This window comes from Eschrichtius robustus, chromosome 10 (genome assembly GCF_028021215.1).
Source record: "Eschrichtius robustus isolate mEscRob2 chromosome 10, mEscRob2.pri, whole genome shotgun sequence".
In the NCBI taxonomy this organism is placed as follows: Eukaryota; Metazoa; Chordata; class Mammalia; order Artiodactyla; family Eschrichtiidae; genus Eschrichtius; species Eschrichtius robustus.
This window is the reverse complement of record NC_090833.1, coordinates 81,903,000-81,917,832: the sequence shown is the minus strand read 5'-3', so window position 1 is coordinate 81,917,832 and position 14,833 is coordinate 81,903,000. Positions and strand designations below refer to the sequence as shown.

The window sequence follows — 14,833 nt, the reverse complement described above, 5'->3', positions numbered from 1 at the left end:
GCAGGCAGATTCTCAACCACTGCGCCACCAGGGAAGCTCAGTTTTACCTTTTATAGAATGTCATATAGTTGGAATCGTACAATATGTAGCCTTTTCAGATTGGCTTCTTTCACTTAGTAATATGCGTTTAAGTTTCCATCATGTCTTTTCCTTTTAGAGTTCAGTAAGATATGACTTCCCCACTAAGAAATTACACTTTGACTCAATACCTCTTGGTATATCAAAAAAAAAGTGTTTATCTGGAACATACCAAGTGTTCTAAAAGATCTGCTGTTTACTCCAGTTTCCCTAGGGTATTTTTGGCAAGGAGTCTTTAATACACATCCAGCTGAGTTGATGCTAATATTTGTCACCACCTGGAATGTAGTTCTTGTCAACCTGAACATACTCCAGATTCCCCAGGGGCCTCTTTTGTACTTGAAAAGTAGATAATGTTTTTAGATGGCTCACTGCTAGGGCATGGGATATGCATGCCCCCTGAGATACACTACGAAGAAACACACTGAGAGAGTGGGACAGGTAGGTGAGAGAACAAAGTTTTGTTCCAGTTGAATCAGGGACCTATTAGAATTCTGATGGCAGGAAGTCTGCAGACAGGCCATTTGAGGAGAAGGATTTTTGGATGAAGTCAGTAAAGGTCAAAGTGAAACAGAAAAGCTCACCCTCCGGACTGTAAGTTTATATTTTGAGGCAAGGTTTGAAGTTTTATAGTGGGCAGCCAGATCAAACAGAGGGGCCACAGAGTCAGCCTTCTTATCATTTAAGATACTGTTACACAGTCCATTCACATTTAATGTTGTTATTGATATGGTTAGATTTATGTCTGCCATTTTGAATTTGTTTTCTCTGTTTCATAACTTTTTTGTTCTTTTCCTCCTTACTGCCTACTTTCACATTAAGTGAATATATTCTAGTGTATCCTTTAATGACTTCTTCTGATGATCATACTAGGTAATAAAGTTTTTATACACACTTAATTATTTCCTTAAGATAAATTCCTAGAAGTGGAATTATTGAGTCAAGAAGTTGGCACATTTATAAGCCTTTGATATCCATAGCCACATTTCTCTCCTAAGGAGTCATTGCAGTTTACATTCCCACTAGCAAGGCCTTTATGTGTTGTTGACTGATCCTAGGTATCAGTCTCATAGAGAGTTTAACTTAATTCATTATAACTGGCTCTTATATAAATGTTGAAATTTGAGCTGAAATCTAGTAAGTTAAGGCTGATTTAATGTTCAGAATTGAGGATCAGCTATGAAATGAGCTTTCTTGGTATTTAGCACCTGTTGTTGTTTAATGGTAATTATCTTGATGAATTTCCATGATAAAGTATAGCTTTTTATCTTAGATCCTACCATGTCTCAGCCAATCTCAGAATGAGAATGAGGACAAGGACATATTATTGATCTATTTGACTAAACCTCAACCAATGTTAATGTTGGAGAGATGTAGCACTTGCTTTCTTTAAAGCAAGTCATTCTGAGTTTGAGGCCTAAATTCCTAACATCTTTCCCTCCATAATGTACAATCAAAATTTTTCTCCTAGTAGTAGTGATGGTTACACCAATTTACATATGTGATAAAGTGCTTAGGACCACACAAACACACACACACATTGTATCAGTGTCACTTTACTGCTTTTCATATGTTACCATAATTATGTAAAACATAACTATTGGGAGAAATTGGAGAAGGGTACAGGGGACCTCTGTGCTATCTTTGTGGTTTCCCATGAGTCTATAATAACTCCACAATAGAAAGTTAAAAAAAGAAAAAAAAAAAAATCTTTCTCAGGCTTCCCTGGTGGCGCAGTGGTTGAGAATCTGCCTGCTAATGCAGGGGACACGGGTTCGAGCCCTGGTCTGGGAAGATCCCACATGCCGCGGAGCAACTAGGCCCGTGAGCCACAACTACTGAGCCTGCGCGTCTGGAGCCTGTGCTCCGCAACAAGAGAGGCCACGATAGTGAGAGGCCCGTGCACCGCGATGAAGAGTGGCCCCTGCTTGCCGCAACTAGAGAAAGCCCCCGCACAGAAACGAAGACCCAACACAGCGAAAAATAAATAAATTAATTAATTTAAAAAAAAAAAAAGAAAAACTCATAGCTAACATCTTAAAAAAAAAAAAAATCTTTCTCTAAGAGTTACCAGAGGAGCATTTTAAATTTACTTTTTGCATATATAATGCCTTCACATGGTTCCAAAAGTCTTGCTTTCTCCCCACGACCCCATGTCTATTGCTTCTCTTAACTTATTTTCATCTATACTGTTCTAATATATTTTTATGTAATACAAGCAAATATGGATGTATATTCTTACTTTTTCCAGCTTTCCCAAACAAAGGATATGTGTTAGTCTGAGTCCTCTGAAAAGCTGTTGCCAAGACGGAATTAAATGTAAGAGTACTTCCCAGAGTTGTATTTGTTGGGACAAAGGGAAAATGTATTTGAAATTTATAATATTTCTAAAACTGTTCTCCATAGGTACTGTAACATTTTGTACTCCCGCCAGAGAAGTAAGAGATGTTGGTTTCTCTTCAACTTGCCAAAAGCATGTGCTGTCAAACTTTTGGATTTTATGAGTCTGGATTTCGTGATGTGATTTTAATTTGCATTTGTGTTATGATGAGTAAGTTTGAGCATCTTTTCATGGTTTTAAAAGTCATTGGTATTTCTTTTTCTATGGACTGTCTGTTCTTTGCTATTATTTCTACTGGGTTAGTAGGTACTCTTTATGTGTAAAGGAGATTAGCCTTTGTCTGTAATAAGATTTGCAATTTTTTCCAAGTTGTAATTTGTCTTTTGGCTTTGTTTATTGTGTGTTATGCCATTCAGAAGTTATTCTATGTAGTAGAATAAATTAATCCTTTATTTTATGGTTTCATAGTCTTAATTAGACTTTTCTTTCTCCAAGGCTCTAAAAGAATTATTCCATGTAGTCTTCTAGTATTTTTATGTGTGAACTTTTTATGAATGATTTTTAAAATTAAATTTTCCATTGATTTGAAGTTTATCCAAGTGTATGGTACAAAGTATGAATTCACCTATTTTTTTGAGGTATAGTTGATTTACAATATTATATTAATTTTAGGTGTACAACATAGTGATTCAAAATTTTTATAGATTATAGTCCATTTAAAATTATTATAAAATATTGGCTATATTCCCTGTGCTGTACAATATATCCTTGTAGCTTATTTGTTTTATACATAGTAGTTTGTATCTCTTAATCCCATACCCCTGTCTTGCCCCTCCCTGCTTCCCTCTCCCCACTGGTAACCACTTGTTTGTTCTCTATATCTGTGAGTCTGTTTCTGTTTTATTATATACATTCATTTGTTTTATTTTTTAGATTCCATATATAACTTATTTCACTAAGTTATAAGTCTTAGTTATGAGTTAGACTTATAAATAAGTCTGACTTATTTCACTAAGCATAATACCCTCCAGGTCCATCCATGTTGTTGCAAATGGCAAAATTTCATCCCTTTTTATGGCTAATATTCCATTATATATATATATAATAATGGAATAATATATATATTTAGGCCCCACATCTTTTTTATCCATTCATCTGTTGATAGACACTTAGGTTGCTTCTCTATCTTGGCTATTGTGAATAATGCTGCTATGAACATTGGGGTTCATGTATATTTTTGAATTAGTGTTTTTGTTTTCTTTGGATATATACCAAGAGGTGGAATTGCTGGATCATATGGTAGTTCTATTTTTAGTTTTTTGAGGAACCTCCATACTGTTTTCCACAGCAGCTGCACCAATTTGCATTCCCACCAGCAGTGTATGAAAGTTCCCTTTTCTCCACATCCTCGCCAACATCTATTATTTGTGGTTTTTTGGTGATAGCCATTCTGTCAGGTGTGAAGTGATATCTCACTGTGGGGTTTTTTTTGTTTTGTTTTTGGTTTTTTGGCTGCATTGGGTCTTCGTTGCTGCGCACAGGCCTTCTCTAGTTGCAGCGGGCGGGGGCTACTCATTGTTGCGGTGCGCGGGCTTCTCATTGCGGTGGCTTCTCTTGTTGTGGAGCACGGGCTGTAGGCGCGCAGGCTTCAGTAGTTGTGGCACACAGGCTCAGTAGTTGTGGCTCGCGGGCTCTAGAGCGCAGGCTCAGTAGTTGTGGTGCACGGGCTTAGTTGCTCTGCGGCATGTGGGATCTTCCCGGACCAGGGGTTGAACCCATGTCCCCTGCATTGGCAGGCAGATTCTTAACCACTGTGCCACCAGGGAAGTCCCTCTCACTATGGTTTTGATTTGCATTTCTCTCGATGATTAGTGATGTTGAGCATCTTTTCATGTGCCTGTTGGCCATCCATATGTCTTATTTGGAAAAATGTCTATTCAGGTCTTCTGCCCATTTTTTTAATCAGTAGGTTTGTTTGTTTTGATATTGAGTTGTATGAGCTATTTATATATTTTGGATGTTAACCCCTTATCAGTTATATCATTTGCAAATATTTTCTCCCACTCAGTAGGTTGTCTTTTCATTGTGTTAATCGTTTCCTTTGAGAAATAGATGACCTTTCAAAGTTCCTGTAACTGAGTCCTGAGAACTCATTGAGTGGGCAGATGCTTCCCTCTAGTGCCTCAGGCTATCATTTATTGATGCCCGCTACGCTTCCGCATAGTGTAGTAACCTGCTGTGTGAGTGCTGGTGGTCTTGCTGCCTGACACTTCTCTGAGGCTTCCTGTCCAACTCCCTGGAAATCTTAGCTCTTGGGCACTCATAAAAATGCTCATGCATAAAAACGTTGCTTCTGAATAGCAGCAACTATGCCTCTCTGTCCCCAGCACCTGGGACATCTAAGGTGTTCACTAGTATTTTCTGAGAATGAAGCATAGCAAAACTCCTTTGTAAGGCTTGTGTGGAGGGACAAAAATTACAGCAGTGGCCTCTCTGTTGGGATTTTTCTTATGGGGCTGTTGATATGACCCATGGTACATATTAATCAGTAACCGTGAAGTTTCCTAAAGAAATTCTTCTATAGCAGTAATTGTGGTGCTGTAGCATTATCATGGAAGCAGGATCTGACTTTAGCAAGTTTTCTAGAAACAGATGAATCTGAATCCTTTACAGTTATGTAGCCCTCCAGAGTTCACTATAAACCATGAAGCAGGAAGGGCAAATGTGAAGGTCCATGCCCACATCATTAAAAACGACAGTGTGTTCATTGCATGAGTCTGCCCTTGTTTAGAAAGACACTGATCCCACTGTCCTATCCACACAAGCACCCTCTGTCAGTGGGTACCAAATCAGTAAGTAAACCTGTACTAAAGGCCTACTCTACAAAAAGGCATAAGATTGGCTTTGGCTCTGACTCCTCAGCTCTGAGACAGAGGAGCAAGGGCTGGGTAAGTTGCCGTAGAGGAGTTTGCAGCAGATGGTTTTAATGGCTTAGTGCGATGACAGTGATTGTGGGTTATCTGTAAGGTAAACAGTGCACCAGTTGGAGCTGGTGCCAAGTTTGCTGAATCTGATGATTTTGCCTGGGGCAAGAGGTCAGGCTAATGGGAGACTGAGAAATGTTGCAGCAACAAAAAGGTGGCAGTAGCTGCAGGAAGCAGGAGCTGATTGGGTAGGAGATAAAGTATGCTGTTCACCTTCTCTTCATCCCACTGGTGTGGGAGAGAGTCCCAACCTAGGGTTCTGGGAATGGCCAAACACACAACACCTGACACTGGACCTCTGAGATTGACAGCAATTTATTAATCACATATCTTCACAGCCCAGGGGAGGAGGACACAAAACACTATGTAGTGCCACACTGGGCTACTCTCAGAAATAGACTGAACAAAAGGGGCTACAAGAGGCAGGCTTTGTAGTAACAAGAGGGTGAGGTGACCTTTGGTTCCCATGGGAGGATGTGATTGGTTTATTTGAATAATCCACATGCTGTGGGGAGGTGAAGCCCATTAGGTTGAGGACGGGTCACGTTCAGCTGGTCCAGCTGACAGGGAAACTAGTGAGTAGGGGACTTTTCCCACTGGGCGAGGGGCATATCTGGCGAGAGTAGAACTCATGGTTAGGCCTCTGGGACCCTGTAAGGCTCAAAGATGTCAAGGCAGCACATGAAACTTTAGGCCTTACAATACATATAGGGAAGGAATAAAAGCTATTTTGTAGGTTTCCTGACCTGCTATTTAAAAGCTAATACAAGCTGCTTTTTACTTGTATATTCACCTTATTTGATTTTTATTAACCAGTCATTCAGTGCTGTTTGGTAGAAAGTCTTCTTGTTCTTGTATTATGGAATTTTCAAGTTCAAGGAAGTTGTTGAAGGAGCTTAAATCCATCCCAGGTTCAGGTGGGACTATTCCTAAATTATCTTAAATGTAAGGATCTATTTTGGTTTTGAATAGATAATAAGAAGAGCTTTTTAAAATAACATGTAGTAATTGTTTCTTTGTATTAAATCATTTTCTAAATAGCCTTACTTAGGCCTAGGGGAAAAAAACCCTCATGCTAATGGGGTTTTTGGTAAAGGCTTTACTGAGATATAATTCACATACCATATAATTCACCCAATTAAAGAGTAAAATTCAATGGTTTTTAGTACATTCCCAGAGTTAGGCAACCATCACCACTCTCAATTTAAGAACATTTCATCACCCTAAAAGAAACTCCATATCCTTTAATCATCACCCCTCAACCTTCCCATCCCCCAACCCTAGGCATTCACTTAATCTACTTTCTCTATATATAGATTTGCCTATTTTGGACATTTAGTGTAAATGTATTTAATGTAAATAGAAATCATACAATTTGGTCTTTTGAGACAGGCTTCTTTCACTAAGCAGAATGTTTGGAAGGTTCACCCACGTTGTAGCACATATCAGTATTTCATTCTCTTTATGGCTGAATAATATTCCATATATGGACATATACCACATTTGTTTATCCATTCATCAGTTGATGGGCATTTGGGTAGTTTCTGCCTTTTGGCTGTTATGAGTAATGCTGCTATGAACACTGATGTACAGGTTTTTGTATGGACATGTTTTCATTTCTCTGTAGGTGTATATGCCTACAGTAGAATATGGGTCATATCGTAACTCTATGTTTGACCTTTTGAGGAGCTGCCAGACTGTTTCCAAAGTGGCTGCACCATTTTACATTACCACAAGCAGTATATAAGGTTCCAATTTCTCCACATCCTCACCAACTCTAGTTATTATCTGTCTTTTTTATTATAACCATCCTAGTGGTTGCAAAGTGGTATCTGTGGTCTCGATTTGCATTTCCCTGATTACCAATGATGTTTTGAGCATCTTTTCATATATTTATTTCATATATTTATTCTTTCTGTTCCTGCATTTTAGGAATTCTTTATGTATTCTGGATACTAGACTCTTATCAGATATATGATTTGCAAATATTTCTCCCATTATTTGGGTTGTGTTTTCATTTTCCTGTTAGTGTCCTTGGATGCACAAAAGTTTTCCATTCTGATGAAGTCTAGTTTCTCTGTTTTTTCTTTATTTGCTTATGTTTTTGGTATCATATATAAAAACAATATTGCCAAATCCAAAGTCATAAAGATTTTCTCGTATGTTTTCTTCTAAGAGTTTTATAGTTTTAGCTCTTAAATTTAGGTCTTTGATCCATCTGGAGTTAATTTTGCATCTGGTATGAGATAGGGGTCCAAATTCACTCTTTTGTGGATATCCTGTACTGTGGGTAGTACCATTTGTTGAAAAATTCTTTCCCACATTGAATTGATTTGGCACTCTTGTCAAAAATCAATTGACCATATGTTTGAGGGTCATTTCTAGATTCTCAAAACTATTCCACTGATATATGTGTCTATCCTTATGCTAATACCACACTGTCTTGATTACTATAGGTTTTTAGTAAGTTTTGAAAGCAGGTAGTGTAAGTCTTCTACACTACTCTACATTCTTTTTCAAGATTGTTTTGACTATTCTAGAACCCTTGAATTTCCTTATGGGTTTTAGGATCACCTTGTGAATTTCTGCAAAGAGGCCAAGTGGGATTCTGATAGGGATTATATTGAATCTGTAAATCGATTTGGGGGAGTATTGCCTTTTTAGCAATATTAAATCTTCCGATCCATGTACAGGGAATATCTTTCCATTTATTTAGGTCTTTTTAAATTTTTCAATAATGTTGTGTAGTTTTCAGAGCATAAATTTTATACTTCATTTGCTAAACTTTTTCCTAAGTATTCTTTTTTATGCTAGTGCATATGGAATTGTTTTCTTAATTCCAATTTTGGATTATCATGTTTAACTTTTTAAAGTTCAGTTGAAGTATGACATACATACAGAAGAATATACAAATCTTAAGCATACATCTCAATAAATTAGCACAAAGTGAACACACCTAAATATCCACCTCCATGATATCCAAGAAATAGAACATTACTAGCACCTCAAAACCCTATTGTATCCCCTCCTAATCACCTCCCAACTTCTCTTCTCCCTAAAGGTAACTTCTATTCTGATTTCTAACATCTCTATTTTTGAACTTTATATAAATGGAATCATATAATATGTATTATTTTATTCAACATTATATTTGTGAGATTCATTCATATTGTTTTATGTGGGAGTAATTTATTCATTTTCATTATATAGTATTCCACTGTACAAATATACCACAATTTATCCATTCTACTGTTGATGAACAAAATTTTTATTGCTTTTAGTTTGAGATTTTAAATAATGCTGCTTTGAACATTCAAATACATTTTGTCTTTTGGTGAACATGTATATGCATTTCTCTTGGGTATAGACTTAGGGGTGGAATTGCTGGGTCATAGGGAAATGCATGTGGTAAGCTTTAGTAGATGCTGCCGAACAGTTTTCCATAGTGATTGTACCAGTTTACACTGCTACCAGGTCTCTGTGGGAGTTTCAGTTGCTCCAGAACCTTGTCATCTGTTGGCATTGTCAATATTTTTAATTTATCCCTTCTGGTAGGCCTATAGTAGTATCTCATTCTGGTTTTAATTATTTATATTTCTGTGATTTCTAATGAGATTGAGAACATTTTCATTTGTTTACTGGCCATTTAGATATCTTTCTCTGTGAAGTGCCTATTCAGGTCTCTTGCCCATTTGTCTACTGGGTCGTCTGCCTTTTTCTTATTGATTTAGATATTTTTTCTTTAGATACTCTGGATATAATCCATTTATTGACTAAATGTTATATATATATTAAAAACATTAAATACATTATATTATTAATATTATATATTAGTAATATATAATAATAATATATAATTATAAATTTGTATATTTATAATTATATATAATTATAAATATATAAAAATTATACATAATATATAATTATAAATATATAGTTATATATATTAATATATAATATATATATTAATATATGTTATATAAATATATTATATATGTATGTATATATGTGTATAATATATAATATATTGCATATTATTATATAATATATATTATTGTATAATATATAATATATATAACATATAATATAATGTAACTTCCAGTCATATGCATTAGAGGTTCTTCCACATCTGTTTATGGCTTGATAGCTCATTTCTTCTTAGTGCTGAATAATATTTCATTTTCTTAGATGTACCATAGTTTATTAATCCATTCACCTATTGAAGGATATCTGGGTTTCGTCCAAGTTTTGAAATTATGAATAAAGTTACTATGAACATCTGTGTGCAGGTTTTTGCATGGGCATAAGTTTTCAACTCCTTTGGACAAATACCAAAGAGTACAATTGCTGGATCATTTAGTAAGAGTATGTTTACTTTTGTAAGAAACTGCCAAACTGTCTGACAAAGTGGCTAGATCATTTTGCATTACCACCAGCAATGTATCAGAGCTCCTTCCTGTTGCCCCACATCCTCAACCAGCATTTGGTGGTGTCAGTGTTCCATGTTTTGGCCATTCTAACAGGTGTGTACTGGTATCTTGTTGTTTTAATTTGCATTTCCCTGATGACATGTGATGCGGGGCATCTTTTCATATGCTTATTTGCCATCTGTATTTCTTTGGTGAGGCATTTGTTAAGGTCTTTGGCCCAATTTTTAGTGGTGTTGTTTATGTTTATTGTTGAATTTTAAGAGGCTTTTTTACATATGTTAGATAAAATTTCTTTTGCAAATATTTTCTCCCAGTCTGTGGTTTGTCTTTTCATCCTCTTGACAGTGTCTTTCACAGAACGGAAAATTTTAATTTTAATGAAGTCCAGCTTATCAGTTCTTTCTTTCATAGATCATGCCTCAAACAGGTTTTTTTTTTTTTTTGGCTGCGCCGTGTGGCATGTGGGATCTTAGTTCCCCCACCAGGGCTTGAACCTGTGCCCCCTGCAGTGGAAGCACGGAATCTTAACCACTGGACCCTCAGGGAAGTCCCCAGATATTTTTTTAATTTGTCAGTCTTTCCTAGTTGTTCTTAGGAAGGATGGTCTGAATAAACTTAATCTATCATTGGATTGGCAGCTCCCTAATTGTTTACTTTGAAATGTTTTTTTAAACTATGGAAGTACAGTAGCATGTTCCAAAAAATGGAAAAAATGTACTCACAACTTTATCCCCCTAACAAGCACTGCCAACAGTCTGGGCCGTCTCTTTCTGGTCTTTTTTCTCATGGGTACATTTTTACACAGCTATGCTTGTGTTGCTCAAATAATTTCACATGCTGGTTTTTTTCACTTACCCTTATCTCATCAGTATTCTACCTAACTACTTCTTATTGTAAATATCAATTTTTTCCAAAAGCTATTAAATTTTTTTTTTTTTTTCAGTTCTTAGTTCACAAGTTTATTATGAAAAACACTGCAGTGCTCTTGTGCAGTAACACCGTCTTACAGGAGGGAGGAAGAAAAAAAACAGTTCTGTTCAAAACAACTCACCAGGATCTGACAGTAACAAAGAACAACATGAGGCTGAGATTTGAGAAGGGGAAATAAACTGAGTGCAGACAAATCATACAATTAAATTAAACAGTATCCCTGAAAATAAACAAAACAATTTCAAAACTCACAAGTAGAGGGGAGGCCTTGGTACTTAATTTTAAAAATGTTCATTAAGCTCCAATGATTGTTTGCTGCTATTCTTATCTACAGTCATGCTGAGTAAAGCTATAGCTAAATGGAAGTTAAATTGTATTCACGAGGTGTTAATGTTTACATCTTATTATCTGCAGTCTCTCAGAGAAAGCAAAGTAACTACAAATAGTGCTATGCCAGAAACTGGTTTCTTGACCAACAATGTCGCTTCAATGCAATGAACTGGTCCATTCTAAAGTGGTCATGGCTGTTGATGACAAGAGGCTTTGTATTTTTATATGGCACATCTGTTTGGTCCGTGTGAAAACAAGTTTTTTTGAATGTTAACTATTCTCTGACACTTTGTGGAGTTACTGTTGCTCTTCCCATTTCCATTAGGTCAAAATATGGTTCATGGCAATACTGTACAAGTTTAAAATTTCGTTACAGGAAGTAGTCTGGGGTACGACGAGTAACATGTGGCTCGCCTCTGCGAGGTGCTGGGTCAAACTGCAAGAAAGAGTATTTTAGAGTATCATCAAGTTCCATGATTGCAGCTTGGTTACCGCAACGATAACAATAGTTTGGAGCACTGAAAATCGTTACTACATTTCGGTCATGGCACCAGTTATATCCCTCCATCACCAGCTGATGAGCTCTAGACACCAACGTGAGGCCATTGGCATGATTAAATGTCTCAGAAATATCTTGCCCAAAGGTGTAACCAGCTCCTCGAGGAGATATACCCCAACCTCCACAGTCATCTGGATCTGACCATAGCAAGTCACACATTGGACCCTCATGGGGAACTTCTTGTAGGCGATCAAGTGCTCTGATATGATCCAGTGTATCTATGGATGGTGAGAGGCCACCATGTAGACAGAAGATCTGCCCATCCACCAAGGCAGTGAGAGGAAGATAGTCAAAAAGATCTGTAAAATATTTCCAAACATTTGCATTTCCATACTTCCGTAAACACTCATCATAGAAACCATATACTTGTGTGATCTGTCTGCTCTCATGATTTCCTCGAAGAATGGTGATGCGTTCACGGTAACGAACCTTAAGAGCTACAAGCAGAGTAACTGTTTCAACTGAATAATATCCTCTGTCAGCATAATCTCCCATAGACAAGTAATTTGTATCTGGCGATTTGCCACCAATTCTAAACAGTCCCATGAGATCATGAAATTGCCCATGCACATCTCCACAGACAGTGACTGGACATCGAACTTCTTGCACATTGGATTCTTTTGTCAGGATTTCTTTAGCCGTCTTGCAGAGGCTCTTGACCTGGGACTCGGACAGCTGCTTGCACTCGTTCAGCTGCTCGACCCACTGGTCCAGCTCCTTGGTGAACACCTTCTCGTCCATGATGCCACCCGCCCGAACCGGCTGCCGCTCCGCTCTCCTCCCGCGCCGCCGCCCGCACACGGGCCACACGCACACGCCGCCGCCGGTTCCCGGGGTACTTGTGCGGGTACTGGAGGTTGCTCGGCGCTAGCGCTGGCCCGCTGGCTCACCCCTCCGTGCTCGGCCACCGGCCGCGGCCGTCCTCCACTCACTCTAGCCCCGGAGCTCTGCCAGCTATTAAATTTTTAATCTTTGTCCGAAAAGAAGACCCGCAACTACTTCTTACACCCAGTGAACCAGCTAGCCTATGCACAGTGAAACTGAGTGATGGATAGAACATAGAGTGGCCCACGCTGCTGGTCCTCTTGATCATGGCTAATCAGGTTTTGCCAGTGGAGCTGTGGAGCCAAGAAGCCAGGTATAGGGGAGCAGGAATAGGTGATCTTATCAGAACCATGGAAGTCTGTCAGCCTGCAACTTCCTCTAATCCCTCCTCTGCTTCAGTCCGCTCAGTACATCCACCCTGCTCCTTTAGTATCCATCCCAGCAATGCCATCAGCTTCTGCCCAAGCCTTCCAGTTAAGAGATGGCCTTATCTTTTCAGCCCCGTGCTAAAGTATTCCCGTCAGTTTATACTTAAACCCGTCTTCTTCTTCAACACCTGTCTATCTGGTGGAGCCGGTGATTAATAAGTATATTATAGGCCGTAATTAAAAAAAAAAAAAAAAACCTTGCCAAGTCACGACAGTTGATACCCCCTCCTTCATCTAGTAGGAATGTTCCTGTGCCAAAGATTGCCTGATTTTTGCAGGACCTGTTCTTTAGAAAAGCAGCTCTCAACCCTTTTTCTGCTCTGATACATTTGACAAATGATATTTAAATGCTCAGTATACCCCAGTGCACAATTTCCAGCATATGTGCTGTAACTCTACCCCTTTTTGTCTCACACAGCAAAGCACACCTGAATGGAAGCAAGTAAAAATGGCATAATACGGAGATAAACTTAAATCGTCTTTATTTTTCACTGAGTAAAACATTCACAAAATTTGACATGATATTATTTAGTAACAAATCATCAAGGTTGAAAACCACTGCTTTGGAGAAAAGTAGTGATTCTTCTCATCAGAAAGCAGTTACTGAGCACCTTTTGATGCACAGCACAGATCCATGTTGCAACCCAATATGTGGTTGGTCATAAGCAAACTAATTTTGTTATGGTTTTACCCTCAATATAAATTAAACTAACAGCTCCATGATTGTATGCTTTATACTTTTCTCAGTCTTATATGTATGTAGTTTATTGGTTCTTCAAAACCCCAAGCCTGTTTATTTTCCAGTGGAGTCATTGATACAATTCCTAGAATCAGGAATCCAACTGTACTTTGCTCCCCACTGACTGCCCCATGGCCCATCCTTGTTTCTAGCCCCTCATCTTGGGTACTTTTGCCATCTTAGAATTAAGATTGCTTGGGACAAATAGGGAAAAAGTTGAGGAGGGGACAAGCCATCTCTCTAAGGGCAATGATTTCTTAGGCACCTCTACAGGACCCATAGAGTAATGTAAATTCTTTGCCCAAACTCAAGAAGAACTATATATATAAAAGAGACACTCCTAGGATACTTGAGAGGTGTTTCCTGACATGAGAATGATGGCTAATATCACGGGTCCTTGCCAAAATCCCAGGCAGTTAAAACTATTTGTGGGAGAATTCCCTGGCAGTCCAGGGGTTAGGACTCCATGCTTCTACTGCAGAGGGCACGGGTTCGATCCCTGGTCAAGGAACTAAGATCCCACATGCCTCGCGGCTCAGTAAATAAATAAATAAATAAATAAATAAATAAACTGAAGTTTAAAAAAAAAACCTACAGTAAGTCCCCTACATACGAATGAGTTCCATTCTGAGAGTTAGTTTGTTCATAAGTCCAACAAAGTTAGCCTAGGTACCCAACTAACACAATCGGCTATATAGTACTGTACTGTAATAGGTTTATAATACTTTTCACACAAATAATACATAAAAAACAACCAAACACAAAAAATATAGAAAACATTTTTAATCTTACGGTACAGTACCTTGAAAAGTACAGTAGTACAGTACGACAGCTGGCATGCAGGGGCTGGCATCGAGTGAACGGGCAAGAAGAGCTACTGACTGGAGGAGGGAGGAGGTGGGAGATGGTAGAGCTGAAGGATCGTCAGCAAAAGGAGACGGAAGGCAAGCTGCAGTTTCACTCACGCCTGACATTGATGGCACAGACATTGATGGCACAGACACTGATGGCACAGAGCCAGATGCACGTTCGCATCTTTGAAAGTTCGCAACTTGAAGGTTCGTATGTAGGGGACTTACTGTATTTGTGGCCTTCGTATTTCCAAGGGATAGATGCAGATGAATAGAAATTGTTAAATAGCTTGAAATACTCATTTCTGCAGTTACCTGGAGAGGTGAGAGCAAGAAGC

At 38.2% G+C, this 14,833-nt stretch overlaps 1 pseudogene; it reads right to left on the bottom strand.

Moving 5' to 3' along the window:
* Positions 1–11,258: 11,258 nt before the first annotated feature.
* Positions 11,259–12,595, bottom strand: LOC137770652 (serine/threonine-protein phosphatase 2A catalytic subunit alpha isoform pseudogene; annotated as a pseudogene).
* Positions 12,596–14,833: the final 2,238 nt, after the last annotated feature.